At 44.8% G+C, this 16,288-nt stretch overlaps 1 long non-coding RNA gene across 1 annotated transcript; it reads right to left on the reverse strand.

Moving 5' to 3' along the window:
- Positions 1 to 3,843: 3,843 nt before the first annotated feature.
- LOC102547058 (uncharacterized) lies at positions 3,844 to 6,136 on the reverse strand. The gene is made up of 4 exons (XR_010057792.1): positions 6,078 to 6,136; positions 5,652 to 5,859; positions 5,197 to 5,446; positions 3,844 to 4,052 (listed from the first exon to the last, which is right to left on the reverse strand). It is a non-coding gene; the product is annotated as an uncharacterized LOC102547058 (long non-coding RNA).
- Between the last annotated feature and the right edge of the window lie 10,152 nt (positions 6,137 to 16,288).

Here is a 16,288-nt window from a genome sequence, read left to right on the forward strand (position 1 = left end):
TGTTCTAAACTTTGCCTCCCTATTCCCTGCCAAGGGTATTCATGTTCCCCTTTTAAAGAAGGAGTGAAGCATTCGAATTTTGGTCATCCTTCTTGAGTTTCATTTCTTCTAGGCATCTAGGGTAATTCAAGCATTTGGGCTAATAGCCACTTATCAATGAGTGCATAGGATCTTGTTTTCTAACCTAATCTGCTGGCTTGTCTCTTTTGATAGGGGAATTGAGTCATTACTATTCAGAGTCATTGTTGAGAGGTGAGTGTTGATTCTGGCCATTTTGGTAATTTTATAGTGTTTGATGTTTTGCTAGTCTTTGTTCCTTAAAGATTGTCTTAACATCTTTTTTCCCCTGTAGCATCTTGGATGTGTTTATGATTCTCTTCGGGTCAAAGTCTTCCCTCTATAGCTATTTTAGTGATTGTAAATTCCTTTAGCCTGCTTTTGTCATGGGATATTTTTCTTTGCTTTGATCATGTCAAACAGTTTTGCTAAGTAATTGTGTCTGCGTTGAAAGCTGTGGGCTTCCTGAATTTGAAATATAACTTTCCAAGCCTTTGTCCTTTTTAGGTTTCTGCTGAAAATTTAGCTGATGATCTTGCCTTTACACATAACTTGGTTTTCTTCTCCTAGCAGTTTTCAGTATCCCTTTCGGTATTTTGATCGTAGTGCGATGTGGGAATTTATTTTCTCATCCTGTTTACTGTGCCTCTTGTACCTGAATGAGCATCTCTTTCCCTAGATTTGGGGAATTTCTTCTGTGATTTTATTGAACAAATTTTCTATGCCTTTGACATGAAATTCTTCTTTTATCCCTTTAACTCATAGATTTGGGCTTTTATGGTATGTCCAATATCTTGCATGTTTCATTCATGCTTTATTTCCAAATATTATTGCAAAAAAATTAATTTGTTATTGACCAGACTGAGTGTTCTGATGCTTTAATCTTGTCTTCAAGCCCCTGTAAGGGTCCAAAAAATCACTAAAGGAAGACCCCAGACTCATATAATATGCTAAGACAGAGAGCATTTGTGTATTCTGCAGAAACAACCGGCATCCAGGATTCAACCATTCTCCAAAATGGCGTCGACAGTAAAGATGTGCAGGCCTTCCTATAGGGAACAAGGGGAACTCTCTAGAAGGTAATCTCTAACGTGATCAGCAAGGGCCAAAGAGGTGACATTAGTATAACTCTGATTGGCTATTATGCTAGTTCTTCTATATTTAGAGAGTAGGTTAGGTAATCTAAAACTTCATTGGTGGGTGCTGAGGAGGTCACAGGGGTGGCTTCTGATTGGCTTTGGCCAGATGGTCAGGAGTCTGTATTCCTATGTCATGAATGTTTAACCACAGGATGAGGTAGGACTGCCCAGCACAGATGGCCCAACTGGGATAAGATATTTTCCCATACGTGTGGTTATCCCCAGGCTGTTCTTTGGGAGGGGTTTTATGACTTTGTTTCTGGACTTTATGGTCTGTTCCTGGAGCTGGTGCTTTATGGCCTTCTTTTCGAAACCAGGCCTGGTCCTTAAATGGAGGAGACAGATTGGGTTTATGTTGTCCTTTCACCCTGATATCCTGTCTTCTACTGAGATCCATTCTCTTGGTGAGAGTTTCCACTGAGCCTTTTATTTGACTTCATATAATTTTCATTTCCTTCACCATCTCAGTTTAGTTTTTCTCCTATGTTTCTAGCTGTCTATTGAATTATGTTTTCATATCCTGGATGGACCTCCTTATTTTTTTATTAGGCTCTTACTTCTTTGTGCATGGGATTCAGGAATTTATTTGTGCCCTAAATCCTCTGAACATATTAGTAACAGTTACTCTAAATTCTTTGTCTGGAGTTTCATGTAAAGTGGTCTCATTGGGGTTTAATGAGGGGTAGCTAATTTCCAGATATGTGTCTTGCTACTTGTGGTTCTGCACTGGAAGCTCCGCATTGTTAGACCATTGGTTAAGCTTTCTTTTCTTTTTAAACTCACCTTTCTTCTTCCATAGGAGATATTTGCCGAGTTTAGGAGGAATTCAGTTGTAATGGGATTGAAGTGATGCCTTCTTCTGTTAGACTGTGTTCATGGCAACTGTCTTGATCCAACATCCCCCTGAGAGTTGAGTCTTGTCTGCAACAGTCTCTATTCAGCACCAAGCCTGATGAGATTGGAGTTGCAGTTGACTCCAAGACAGTCGTTCCTTCAGCACCCATTGTTCTACAACGTGAAGGGACACCAAGGGCACTGTGTGTTGTGGGCATGAGTGGGAATAAAAGTAAATAAAAAGAAGAAAGCAATCATGGTGGAACTCATGACTCATTAGGTTGCTAGGTAGGAATCGAGGCAAGGGGTACACGGAGAAGAAGGGAAACATGGTGAGAGCTAATCCAATAGTGTAGAACAGTCTCACCCCTCAGGAGACTGAGCCACAGAAGCTTTGCAAATAAGCCCAGCTATGTTTTGGGGGGAGAAACATAAGAGCAAAGTGGTCAAGTGGTAGAGTGGTAAAAGCGAAGGGAAGAAACTTCACATGAAGGCTACACTGGTCTACTACATTGACCTTGGGTATTACATAAACAAGGAAAGCTAAGTAGAGATACGGGGTATGAGAACAACTGAATACTAGATTTCACCCCATCCTTGGGTGATTCTCTGCCTCGTTTTCCTCCCTAAGTCGCACCTGGACCATAGTCCATATGGATTTTCTCCTGTAGGATTTTCCCCTTGGAGAATCCTAGAGGCATAGCTATGTGAAGTCCTCTTTTGGAGATAACTGGTCTGTTCCTGGTGCTGAGGAGAGCAGAGACAATCTCTGCCCAGCTACATGGCCAGGATTGGCCAGCCAGCAGGGTGAGGAGGCTGGAGCACTACTTGGAGCTCCCCCATTAGAGAGCTGACGGCCCTCCCTCCACCAGTTTTTCTACTAGAGTCCTTCTGCTTTTTCTAAACATGTGGCATTTAACCCAGCCGATTTCAATCAAAACAAAGTGTCCTAGTTAGTAGTAATTTTTAAGAGATTTGATGAGTAGAAACTGGGAAAACACTATTTAGGTCTTGTGTATGGTTTTCTTAATAAAAGGGGGAAAGTAGATACACTGATTTCCCTAAGTATAAAGAAACACCCAGATCCCTGAGTGGGATGTTGGGTTACATGAACGAAAATCACCAGTTCTGTGTCTGGTGGGGCTCTGAAGCATCCTTAATTAAACTCGAATAACCCGAGGATGCCAGCCACAGGTCCCTCAACTCCTAAACTAAGCGTTCAGTTCCACAGTCTAGTTGGATTAAAGCTGTGTCTGCTGACTTCATTGGTTTGGGTTGTAGGGATGGCTGTGAGTGGAAGATAGGTTTCCTTAATGCCATCAACTATAAAAGCACCAGTCGGCATTATAGCTCGGAGCCATGTTGGGGACGGGGATACCTAGTCTTGAACACACAGAACCAGTCAACATTCCAGCTCAGTGCCACGGTTGGTGGGTCAGGAGGAGCACTTGGTCACACACTTACTCTGAGGACCTTCAAAGAACAGCCAGGAGCATGGACTTGGGGTTAGTGTCCTAGAGAGTCAGGAGAGCCCCCAAAAGTCACAATAAAGAGATGCTAAATGTGGTGTAATGTTATAGTCTCAGTTCACTTCACATGTACGGGTTCTATGACTGATTCTGCGCTTGTTGAGTTACTTAAACTCATTTAGGCATTTGCTCACAGACAGGAACAGGGGGAGGGGAAGACAGACTGAAGTTTACCTCATGAAATTCTTGCTTTGACTTTCCTCCTGGAAACACATTGCAAGGTATGTTGTATGCCTTCTGATACTTAATTAAAAATAAATACAATTATCTGTTTTGTTTAGAAGTTATATTTTAATTTTTTATTATTTATTTATTTATTTATTTATTTATTTAATGTACGTGAGTACACTGTCGCTGTCTTCAGACACACCAGAAGAGGGCATCGGATCCCATTACAGATGGCTGTGAGCCACCATGTGGTTGCTGGGATTTGAACTCAGGACCTCTGGAAGAGCAGTCAGTGCTCTTAACCGCTGAGCCATCTCTCCAGTCCCTGTAATTTAATTTAAATATGGTTTTGCTAAATAAGGAAATCAAAGGATTGCTAAATCCTTGCAAAGTGGGGGTGGGGGGGTTGTTCAAGAGATTCATCTGGAAGGGTTAGGAAGCATGTGTCTACCACGGAATCATTTTCTGAAAAGAGATGGGCCCTCTGAAGAATTTTAGCCCTTCTGTGCCCTAAACCAAGAGACGGCCATAAGGATTCCCTGTTGGTGGGGGTTGGGATTTAGCTCAGTGGTAGAGCACTTGTCTAGGAAGCGCAAGGCCCTGGGTTCGGTCCTCAGCTCCAGAAAAAAAAAAAAAAAACAAAAAACAGGATTCCCTGTTGGGCTCAAAATTCACCTCTGAAAAACAAAAACGGAGCAATCAAGTCCGGAGAGACAGACAGACTTCAGACAATCCTTTCGAAAAGAGCCTTAGAAGAGAACTTCTAAATCCTCCATTTGCCACCACTGACGTAAGCTGTTATAAAAATAGTCCGTCAACAAGAGACTGAACCTCTTTTTTTTTTTTTTTAACCAAACATGGCTATTGGAGCCTGAGATCTTGATGTTTGAAGGCATCAGTGACTAAATAATACTGATGATAGTAATAATAGAAACCTCAGGGGAGTTATAAATAAAATGTTAAATAACGCAGCGCAGCTAATTCCCCAGGTGTCGTTTCTATTCTCAAGTAAGGAGCTCCACGAACAGCACGCTGGCACACGGCTTCCCTGTGGGTGGACATCTCTAGTGCTGTTGTTGTCACAGTTGCTTATGTCCCTTTACTCTATCAGTGGCGGTGACATTATTATTCCCTGCTTGGTTATCTCCTCCTCCCAATCCACACCATTAGCCTGGTCTTATAGATAGGCAGCCTTCGTCTCCTGGGGACGAATATTATCTTATATGAAGTTCTGGAGGAGGAGGGAGCAAAGTGCGAAGCGTTCTCGAGAGGCTGGGGATGCTTCAGCGTGGGGAAATGATGCAGCTTTTGGTCTATAAGGCAGGTCTGCCACTGATCTTACACGGAACTTTTCTTTCAGAAAGTCTTGTTTCAGAGACCTGAGCCTGCTGCGAAATTTAATCTAACTGAAACTTGATAAGGGGGGAGCCCAGGCCGATCGCAGGTGAGGGCGAGTGAATTCAGCATACCTGTGATTCTACTGCACCTGTAATTCCTGGACTGGGCTTCAAAGTCATCCGTGCATGCCACTGGGGCAAGCTGAAGTTTTTCTCAAATGTAACTTTGAGCTAGCAGTATATCTATTCCCAGGGCCTGTGAGGACTGAGAACCAAGTGTTCAAGATGAAGGTACGTGGCTAAGGACTTCCCAGCTCGTTCCTGTGCCTGGAGTTGTCAGGAAGCTCCCTACAGTTTCAGCGGACATTCAAACTTCCGGTTTCTAAATGGAGTTGAAGAAGGAAACAGAATGGAGTCCATTTTGGAAGAGACATGGATATGTCCCTAGCAACTGCCAATGACTAAGAATTTGGATTATGAAAGCCTGTGGGAATTCAGGCAAAGTGTCCTCTCACAGGCCCTTGCTGCCATCCCCACAGCTCTAACGTCCAGTGTACTTTCAGTTCACGCTCACGGGCCCAGCTTACCTGATAAGGCAGAGGAGACCCCATGTGTGTTCTCAAGAGGCTCCCGATCCCTACTTTGTAGTAGTCTCCCTGTTTCTTCTGTCAATGGTTCAGTAGTGTCTGCCTTCCTCAATAAACAAAGACTGCCTGCCTAAGAGCAGAATCAACTTCTGCCTCGATCACCACTGGCTGGCCAGGTTCAAGGTGGTTGTGTAGCAGAGGTTAGCTCCTTTGAATGAAAGACACACACACACACACACACACACACACACACACACACACACCAGTTAATTTTGATATGCCTCGACAAGCTCGATGGTTGAGCATTTCTAATTCTTTCTGAGGTTAGCAAACACTCCCCTCCAATATTCTGGAGTTAACATCCTTTAAAATCTATATTTCATCTCTGCTACCCCAATCTAGGAAGAAGCCACTGGAGCCACTTACCATAATTCTTACTTGGCTGCTCTGTCCTATGCCCCTCTCATGGGGATTCTGCTTCTTCCTCCCTTCTCTCTCCCAAGCCTGGGAATCCTAAAAGTCCCGCCTCTGTCTGTCCTGCCCAGCCATTGGCTGCCGGTCATCTTTATTTACCAATTGGAGCCAACCCGGGGTAGGGTCCCTCAGTGTCTTGCGTGCAGACACTTGTGTAAGCAGGTGTGGGGATCAAAATTAACATTTTAACACAAGCAGCACTAGGCCAAACCCACTTTATGGTTGTTCAAACAAGAATAAAGAAACCAAAGCCCGTGGGAGAGCACAGCGGCTAGCACGGACATGTTTGTCTGCTCAGTGCCGGGGATGTGGACGATGCTTTGCACATGGGGCTGAGGGAAAGAGCGCCCATGCAGAATGCTAGGAAATCCTCTAAATCTAAATCCCGCTTTACAGTTGCGCATGAAGATTGTTTTTGTTTACATAAAATTTAGGGGACTGTTTCCAAATTCAGAGTCATATTTATTTAACTTTCAGACCAGAGGAAACCTCAGGCTCTACCGATGAACCACCAAGAGCAAAGACCGTCCTGGGTAAAATAGCCTCATGCCGATTTCATATCTGCCAATCGTGGCCAGAGACGGGAGCCGAGAGTACACAGGAGGCTCAGTGTAAACATGTACTTCTGCTCAGCTCCTCAGAGTTATGGATCCTTAGAGGGTTACAGTATAATGCTGCCTGTACTACTGGGCAGTCGTATATCTTGTCATCTGATTTTGCCATTAAGTACTTTTCTGCGGCAAGCTTCTCAGTAGCTCTCGGGATTCTATTGTATTTATGTGCGTCTCTTAACAATGCCCCTAATATTGGACGTTTGGGTTGGTTTTCATTTGGGGACATCGTCAACCTACCGCTCTTTGCGTGCACAGTCAGCTATCTCCCTATTAAACAATGGGATAAACTGTATTTCCAACTGTGTTTGAGGAAGGCATCATTAAGTTATGGTTGAATTTTAAGCCAATTTCAGAATTAAAATTAAAATCAGTCCCTGCCCCACTTTGCAGGTCAAGTCATTGAATGACCTGCTTCATCTCCTAGGAATTAAGAACCCAAAAGTATTTAGAAATGACCTTTTAAATTTTATATTAATGAAGAAAGCTTAAATTTTTTCTTAGAAACATGCGGCATGATATTTTACCCAGGCCTGAGATCAAGACCTCTACCCCAAAGGCCACAAAGCCAGTAACTATAAACTTGGCACAGAACTGCCTTTTTATTTATTTTGCTTCAATCAAAATTGAAAGAAGTTTTGGGAGGGAGCATCTCGTCCCATGGGAGCAAATATTCTTCATATTTAAAGTGCATAGGTTACCCCCTCCAATTCTGGAGAAATTTAAAGTATATGCAATTGATTGAAAGTCCTACAAATCAACTGTGGCCCCTCTCTGTTATATCCCTTCCCCAAAGCTCAAATTTTCTACATTAGTAAGCATTTTCTAAAAGTTGTGTTAATGTGCTTTCCCTGACCTCTATTGTGTGACACTATTCCTAGAGAGTAGAACAAATGTCTATTCACACTGACAGAAAACCAACAAGAGGCAAAGTACAGATACCATCAAAGTCCAATTTGGTGAACCAATGAGTTTGTTGGGTTATTTACAGAAATATGGATGAGGGGTTTCTTACAGGTGCAGACATGACTCAATGACAGCAGCATCACCAGAGCCCACCCTAGGACCAGTGACAGCTGGAAACCTGGAGGGGACCACACAACCTGTGGGCGGGCACCAAGGCACCTGCAGATCACTCAGCTGGTCTGACCCTCTTCAAGGCAGCTCAGCTTGTCTGAAATTATCTCCCAGTGGTTCTTACTGCTGACATACGCTTAGGGAAGGAGCCTGAGTGAATCTGGTCAGCTTCAAGGATTTCCTGGAGACATTGAGTTGTTTACTTGTGCAGCTTAAGGCCAGTCCCTACAGGATGGAGTCTTTCACTTCCTTCTTTCTAAAAGTGGCCCTTGTCTTGGAAAACACTAATCAACCCCACCCTGCCAAACCTTTCCTCTTGGTTTTTGTCCTTCTGACCTTGAGACTGTGGGGTGAGTGTTCCTGCGTGTGTGTGCGGTCCATGCTCGTGACTTGTGCATGCATAGGCCAGAGGAGGATCCCATGTGTCTTTATTGCTCTCTCCGAAAGGCAAGGCTCGCTAAATTGGAAGCTCACCTTTTATGCCAGGCTGCCTGGCCAGAGAGCCCCGGGGACCCATCTGTCTTCATCTCCAAATGCTGAGGAAACAGGCACATGTAGTCATGACGTCTTCTTACATGGGTGCTGAAGATTCAAAGTGGGGTTCTTATGCTTGTAAATCAAACATTCTCCCTCAATAAGCTATCTCTCCAGGTTCTTGGTAAATAATTCAATAGCCATGACAGAAGAGTAGGGTTGTATAATGGGACTCTGAGAGGTCAAAAGATCCTAGAAAAAAATAAATACCAAACATGGTGAAGGCTAGCGAGGTGGCTGAGCAGTTCAGAGCCCTGGCGGCTCTTCCTGCATATCAGAGTCCTGGTTCCAGTTTCCATTCCCAGCACCCAGGGGGCAGCTCGAAATCATTTGTAACTCCAATCCCATGGGGATTTGACACCTTCTCCTGGCCTTCATGACCTCCGTTAGCAACTGGGTGCACAGACATACATGCAGGCAAAACACCCATACTCATAAAAATAAAATATAAACATTGCTTTGTTGAAAAGTACAATGACTTGTCTCTGAAGCGTAGTCCATGAACTCTGATTTCCAGAAATAGTACCAGAAGTACAGAAGCCATTTTAACACACCCCTGACCCCCCCAAACCCCCCGGCACAGCAGAAGAGTCACTCTCATTCACTCACTGGAGGAAGACTTGCCGGACCTAATCACTCAAAGGTTCACCAGACCTGCTGTACGGTCCACTCTTGCCTGATACTGAGCTGCCATCTGAACTCAGAGCTGTGACATTCTGAGTTGGTGTCCCAGTGTTGCTGGCAAGTTCAGACTTTGCATTTTCTATCACCCTCTTGTGAAGTGAGTTAAAGTCCTCATTTGCTCACCGTTCACTGCCTGCCTACCTCAGGCTTGGAGAAGAAAGACAAGACTGACAGAATTGGCCAACTCACTAAGGTGCGGGGCAGATGTCACATTAGGGACACTAACACGTTCCTCAAGACGATCAAACCGTCTCAAGCTTTCAGTCACGCTAGAGTGCCTTCCTCCATCAGTCACGAGAAAATGACAGCATCCAGTGTTAAAACGCAAAGACGGAGAAAAAAAAAGCTAAAAAGAAAAATAATGAGGAAGAGGGGTTGGGGGAAAAAACAGAACACAAGAAAACAGGCTCGATAGAGTATAGCAGAATTTCACCTCTGGGGACCTGGTTCCCAACAGAGTTGAACTGCATTTTTGGATTTATTCCCAGCATGGATTTGTCTCATGGATCAGACCGAGGAAGATCAGACTTGGGAACCAGAGAAACGCTGGATCTCAGGCTCCAACGAATGTTGGGAGATAATGTCCTGTCGTCGTGACTGCTTGGAGGATGTAAATCAAAGCAGGCACTGGATTTGAAATAATAATAATAATAATAATAATAATAATAATAATAAAGTCTGCTTGTCCAAGCTACCCATGACTGCTGCATTTCCGTGCTCTCTGCTCCTCCAGGTTGAAATACTCACTCCTAGAGGGGAGAGATGGGGTTGCTGGGCTCAGAAAAACAATCTAAAAAGGATCAGAAAACTCCCGATATTTACAAAATTCACAAGCCCCTTCCCTAATGTTATAAAAGTAGTAAACAGTTGGTAGGAAGAATATTCCCTCCCAACCATCAGCCCTAAAGCAGCCAGCAAGTCGGGCAAGGCTGTAGCTTGCTGGGGGAGTCGTGGGGAGGGGCTTTGCATCACCCATGGTGCTCTGTAAGTAACCCCAATAAACCCACCAGTTCATTAAACAGGGCTTGAGTGTAATCATTTGTTTGTTCTGTGGTGCCCTACCTGGGGTAAGTTGACACCATCTCTTCCCAGGGAAAGGTTACACAATATTCCCAGTGAAATTCAGCATCTAATTAGCTAAGTCCATGCATGCCCTCCACAGAGCATGTCATTCTTCACACTCGTTCTTCATGTTTGGAGAGCCAGAGACACGTCGCTTGTTAAACAACACTGTGGTACCGGATGAGAGCAGTCACAGCAAAGACAAGAGTCAGACAAACAGCCAGGAGCCACCACTGATCTCCGCCACCACTGACGAGACCAGAAGTTGAGAAGCAGAACTGCAAGATAAATGAAATTGGAAGTCTGGACCCAGAGAATTTTCAGTTCCTTCACTTTACACTCAAATAAACTTGAAATGAACTTCTCAGTCTCTGGAGATTGGCTGGGGAAGTAGAAGGTTCCAAGTTGAAGCGAGACGCTGAGGAGGAAGGCATGTAAAAGGTGCAGGGAAGACCCTGGGAAGAGACAAGTTCTCCTGGAGAGGGGATGAGCTGGGGGTGAGGTGCAGGGGGTCCCGGCTTCAGATCCAATCTAACTCTCTGGACCCTCGGCAGTACAACTACTCCCAAACTCATTTCCTCGTCTATACAATGAAAACAATCACTTTGTAGCGTCTGTGGAAACCGAAGATGTGAGCTTAGCTGGTCACTAATTGGCGTTTGGGAATGAAATGACAAACAAGACATTGGTTATAACTCTTCCTCTGAGAAAACCCCTCATGAAGGTAAACTCAGGCAGGGCATTCGGCCTGCAGGTCTCAAGGATGTGTTCATCTCTATGAGAGGAACTGTCCAGCCACTACAAAGAAATGTCACCCTGGAGCGATGCCCTTGACCCAGAACAAGTTGCATACTGCCTGATCATATAGCATAAACCACAGAGACTGCATTTTTATAATGGGTTCCAAGACCAAGGGCAGATGTAATATATTCTTCAAGACTTTTAAAAAGAGACAAGTATGATACTTTATGATGTCTGTATCCAAAGGTATGATTTGCAATTAGGAAGAGTTTGCTTCCAACCAAAATCTACAGTAAAAGCACTGGGATGCTGTTTGAGAATGTAAGAGTTGATAATATTTATATCTGTGGGGTTTGGAGGGGTCGTCCCCTCTCACGTTGACCCCACTGCACAGGGAGAGTTACATTTCCAAATGAGAGATGCTTGGAGCGCTGGTCCTCTGACCAGGAGACTGCAGATTTCAGCTAGTACCAGTATAGAAAAGGTCTATAGAGCATAGACCTATAGGTCTGTAGATCACCTGACAGTCGGACATACAGACCATACCTGTCAACTGATTATGGCTGCAACGGTGATGTTTGAATAGTGGCAAAAACATGAGAATTGCCTTCGAAAAGGGGGAAAGGTGGAACGGTTGCAGATTTAAAAGGAGAACGAGCCCCACAGTGAGCCTGGCATCCTTGCCACTTTCCAACTCCTTCAGGTTGCTGGGATCAGAAGACTCCAGGCTGAGGAAAGCCAGTTCTAACCCGTGGTTTCCTTTAAAGGAAGATTCCTCGTGATCAAGGAAGTTTCCTCGGCAAGAAATTCCACCCTCAAACATAGTTTTCCTTTACAGAAACAGCTCTGGTTGCACAATATTCTGACTTTTCCCCTAAATTAAATTCCACATTTGCAAGTGTGGGATCAACAAACCAGTCCTGCCATTGTTCTTAGATTTCAAGTGAAATTCTGGATAGCCTGGGGCAGAGGACTTGAAGGGGCTGGGTTTCCTCTGCTTTCTCTTTAGTGAGGCTCCGAGATCCTTTTACCTCCTGACTTTTCCTTCTATCTAGTCAAATGCTTCCCGGACATCTCTGCCAGATGCCCCATTCTCAGACTCACCGTGCGCACTCATTAAGACAGTCTTCTCCGTTGCGTGCCCCCTCTTGGACCTGAACACAGTTTTGTAAGTGCACAGAGGAGAATCTGAGGATAGTAGCATTTGGAACAAGATAGGGAGGCACGGGATGACTCGTAGGAACTTAAGCCATCGATCATACAGACACTAAAGAGAAAGGGGAATAATGTGTGCAGCATTAGTTAGCATGGGGTAAGCCATACAAAAACAAAGAAAACTAATTTTAAAGAATGAACAACAACCACAGCAGAAACCATAGCAACTGGTCAGCTTTCCTGCAAGAGAAACTGGGGTTCAGTCACCCCTCCCTTCAGTTCAGCCTCAAGAGTTGTGCAGGGCCTGGTACAGGGACAAGAGAGAATGAGCGTGAGGCCAGACCTAACCATGGGTCCCTTGAACCAGAAGCGTCAGATCCCAGATGAGATTTTCACTGTTCGATGTTGGGTCACTGTGTTGGAGGTTGTCCCAAGAGGCCTGCCTACAGTCACATATTGTCAGGAAGCCCTCATGGAGTAACCGTGTGGATTTTCTTCCCCTCAGGACCATTTCTCAGGGTACTGGGAAGGAACTGTAAGTCAGCTTGCTAACGTAATGAGGAGAACATACTACATTTACTTGTTTTAGTGTGTTCCGTGAATAATAGACTTACTTAGAACTCATCCAGCAACTGAGAACCAGGCAGATTTCCCGTGCTAAAAAAAAAAAAAAATGATTCTAAAGGAAATACAAAAGAAATTAGAACCTCGCAACCTCAGATGAACCTCAAAGTTGTCATCAGCATGGCCATGGTTCTGGCGGAGATTAAAGAATTGTGGGTAACTCGGGTTAGCAGGATGAAGCACGTGTTCCTTTGAAAGAGGGCTGTCTTAAAGAGATACCTTGAAGCTTGGCTTTAGAGGACCCAAATCTTGACCTCGAAGAACCGTGAAGGAATCACATACCGACTTTAGGTAGCTTGGCCTAATGGCACACACAAAAAAACCCAACAAAAACAAAAACCTTTATACTGTTTGTAGAAAGTCAGCATTTATTTTTGGTTCTAAGTCTCTCTAGTGTTTCTGTGGATAGAAGAAAAAGAGTAAATTTAGTTTAAATAAAAAAAAAAAACAAAAAACAAAAAACAAAACCTTGGGTCACTGTCCCAAGCTAACAGCAAAAGAAACTAGGACATGCCTTCTCAGCTGTTCAGGAAGAGGAAACGAGCTCGCCCGCCAAGGGTTTACTCCTTCCTCTGCAACAAGCGTGCCTTAGGAAGTTGTAAAGAGAGAGATCTGGGGTTGGGGATTTAGCTCAGTGGTAGAGCACTTGCAAGTGCTAGCCCTGGGTTTGGTCCTCAGCTGGAGGGGGTGGGGAGGGGGGAGTGATCTGGAGACCAGTGGGACCAGTGGGAACGCAGGGGTTAAAACGCGTTGTGGAGAGATGGAGGGTGGACAGTGTCAGGAGAGACAGACCAGGAAAAGGTAAAGCTGACCACTTAGAAGGGCTGGGCAAGGCACGTGTATGACGTCATGATGAGCGTAAGATGCCAAATCATGGGATAGTGGGGGTGGGAGCGAGAAGGGCAGGGAGTGTGGCCGGTAGCACAGCTTAGGGCTCAAGTAAACATGGCATTCTCGCATTCAGAACCAGCCTGAAGGTCGTACTGATTCCAGAATCAGTAAAGTGCAGACTGGGATCTTGGACGAACCTAAAAGCAAACTGAGAAGCGTATGGTGGTACTGCGGCCCAGGGCTCACGCTTCCTCACCGTGACAGCATCCCAGCTCCATGGCTGGACCCTCTCTGCTCTCTCTCTCTCTCTCTCTCTCTCTGGGTCCAACCTTTCTCCTTGATCTGGTGGATACCATTTATTGGTCTTTCGACTTCTGATGGGATCCCACCTTCAGCAGTATGTGCCCCAGCTGATTTCCACTGTGACGTTCTGTTTGGGGGTTTGTCCATTCGATAGATAAATTAATAAGAAGGAAGAGGAGAGTGTGGCTCGGAAGTAGAGTTCTTGTCTAGAATGCGCTTGGGCCCTGGGTTCAATCATCGAACATTTACTAAATGCTTTGCTGCCTCTGGGGCAGAGTTAAGCCTTTCTGTTGAGACTCGTTTCCTTTCCAGACCAAATCCATGTGGTAGGTGGCACCACAGACGAAGAAGCAGAGGGCGACGGTGCCACGCTCACCCGGCTTCTGAAGTGGGCAAGCGGGATTCTGAACCCAAATGTCTGGCTTTTAATTACCGTGCTATACTAAATAAAGAACGGGGCGGGGCTGGGGATAAAGACAACATAGTTTCGCGATCTAAAATAAATAAATGTGCGAAGCAGTTGTGATCACGAGAGAAGGGAGACTCGCAAAGCTGGAGGTGCCGCCGGAGGAGAGAAGACTTCCCAATATGCACGCAAGCACGTTTCTTTCTTTTAATTGAACAAACTCAGATGTCTGAATTTTCTGGGTAGAATTTGCGTTGTGCTGGCTGGTGGGAGGAAGTGAGGTTTGAAGCCTCTTCAATTGCAGTGACTAGGCCCTAAGTCAGGAAGGGTCCAAGCATTTGGGCGGTAGGAGCTCTTCCACCCGGCAGCAGGGAGGATGTCTGGAGTCAGCAAAGCTCACAAAACAAGAACTATGGAGCCTTTGAACCATCCTTTCTGAGGCTCCTAGCTGCCAGAAACTCCCTGGCAAGCAGGTCCCCATGCTCTGATCAATATTCATGACTGCCCCAAAGCCACTTGGCTGTGCGGGCTCCGCCCAGACTGCAGTCTGCCACCTGACCAACGCTATGGCGGCTAAGAATGCAGCCCAACACAAAACTGAACGTTTCAAGTTCTTTTTGTGGGTTCTGTTTTGTTTAATTTTGGTTTCGTGTTCTGCTGCCTGAATTTTGTAAATGACAAGATGGTGTGTCAGTGCCAAAAGTTTGGACACTCCTGCTAGGGGCTCAAAGACCTGAGAGTCTTCTGACAGGGAGTTAGAAGGAAAGGGGCGGGGTGCTCATTGTGAAAGGAGAGCATACACTGTGGACTTAGAGGAAGTCGGCAGCTGCTAAGCCGAGGGTCCCTGCTTAGGGCACTCCCTGCCCCTCATGTGCAGAATCATGAAAAGCAGGCGGGCTACTCACTGAGGCTTCCGTGCTGTGTTTATAGCTCACACATGTTGCTAGACATGTATTTCAACCTCTGCAGGCTCCAATCCACCAATACTTGGTTGAAACGTTGGTGTCAGTCCCAGTTACAGACTATCCATTTTTAAAACCATGAAAGAAGCAACCAGATGGACCATTTGTTGATACTTGTATTTTGTTTTCTCCACTTTTGACTGCTGCAGAGATTTTCCAGCACTGGTAACATAAATGCAGAATAAATGCATTCCACTGGTTTGAGGCACAAGGCAGGCTTCGAGGGAGGCAGAGTTACTGTTTTGTTGTTATTGTTGCCTTTAGAATTCACTTAACAGAAATTACCGGAAACTTTCCTAGTGCATCTACTCCATTAGTTCCTTCATTAAGAGAGAGGCTCTGCACCTTGCCTACAAAATGGAAATGGAAAAAATTGCATTATAAGAGAACAGTGAAGGCTGCAGTATGAAAGCTGTTAGCGTCCCCACCCATGGCCATCCCAGAACAGATACACACCACTGAATAGCCAGGCAAGTAGAGTGAGAGTCAGACAAGGGGCAGAGACAAATGTTCCAGTGATGTGAGCTCTAGAAGCTATCGTCAAGTTCTCCACTAGTTCCTAGTGGAATTCCAGATGGGGCCATTAAGGAAGAAACTAGTTTTAAAAATAAAATTAAAAGGTGAAGAACCAATAAGAATTTACAGAGGTGGAGTGAGGAAGACGTGATGCAGGAGCGATGGCTCAGCGGTTAAGAGCACTTGCTGCTCTTGAAAAGGACCTGGGCTCCATTTCCAGCACCTACGTAGCAGCTTACAACTGTAGAGAACCCCAGTTCCAGCCGATCAAGTGCCTGCCTCTGGCTTTCTACCAGTACCAGGCACTCACACAGAATACAGACAGACATGCAGGCAAAACGCCCAGACACAGAAAATATCTGCCAATTCAAACATAAATTGGGAAGGAGAAGAACTAAATTTTAAATTTACTGGAAGATTAATGTATAATAGCTAAAGAACATATTTCAGGTGCAAACTGGATTCTTAATATGATAAGTGATATGTATAAACCCCAAACGAACCGTCTCAATTAGTAGGTCAGATCCGATTTGCAATTTCCTGTCCCTTTCTGGTTAGTATATTTGAGAACAAGCGAGGGCAGTTATGTAACGTCTAGAATAGTTCAAAACCCCTAATGATAATATCTAAAAACACTTGGAAGACATACTGCTTTTA

The sequence above is a fragment of the Rattus norvegicus genome, chromosome 14, assembly GCF_036323735.1.
Source record: "Rattus norvegicus strain BN/NHsdMcwi chromosome 14, GRCr8, whole genome shotgun sequence".
In the NCBI taxonomy this organism is placed as follows: domain Eukaryota; kingdom Metazoa; phylum Chordata; class Mammalia; order Rodentia; family Muridae; genus Rattus; species Rattus norvegicus.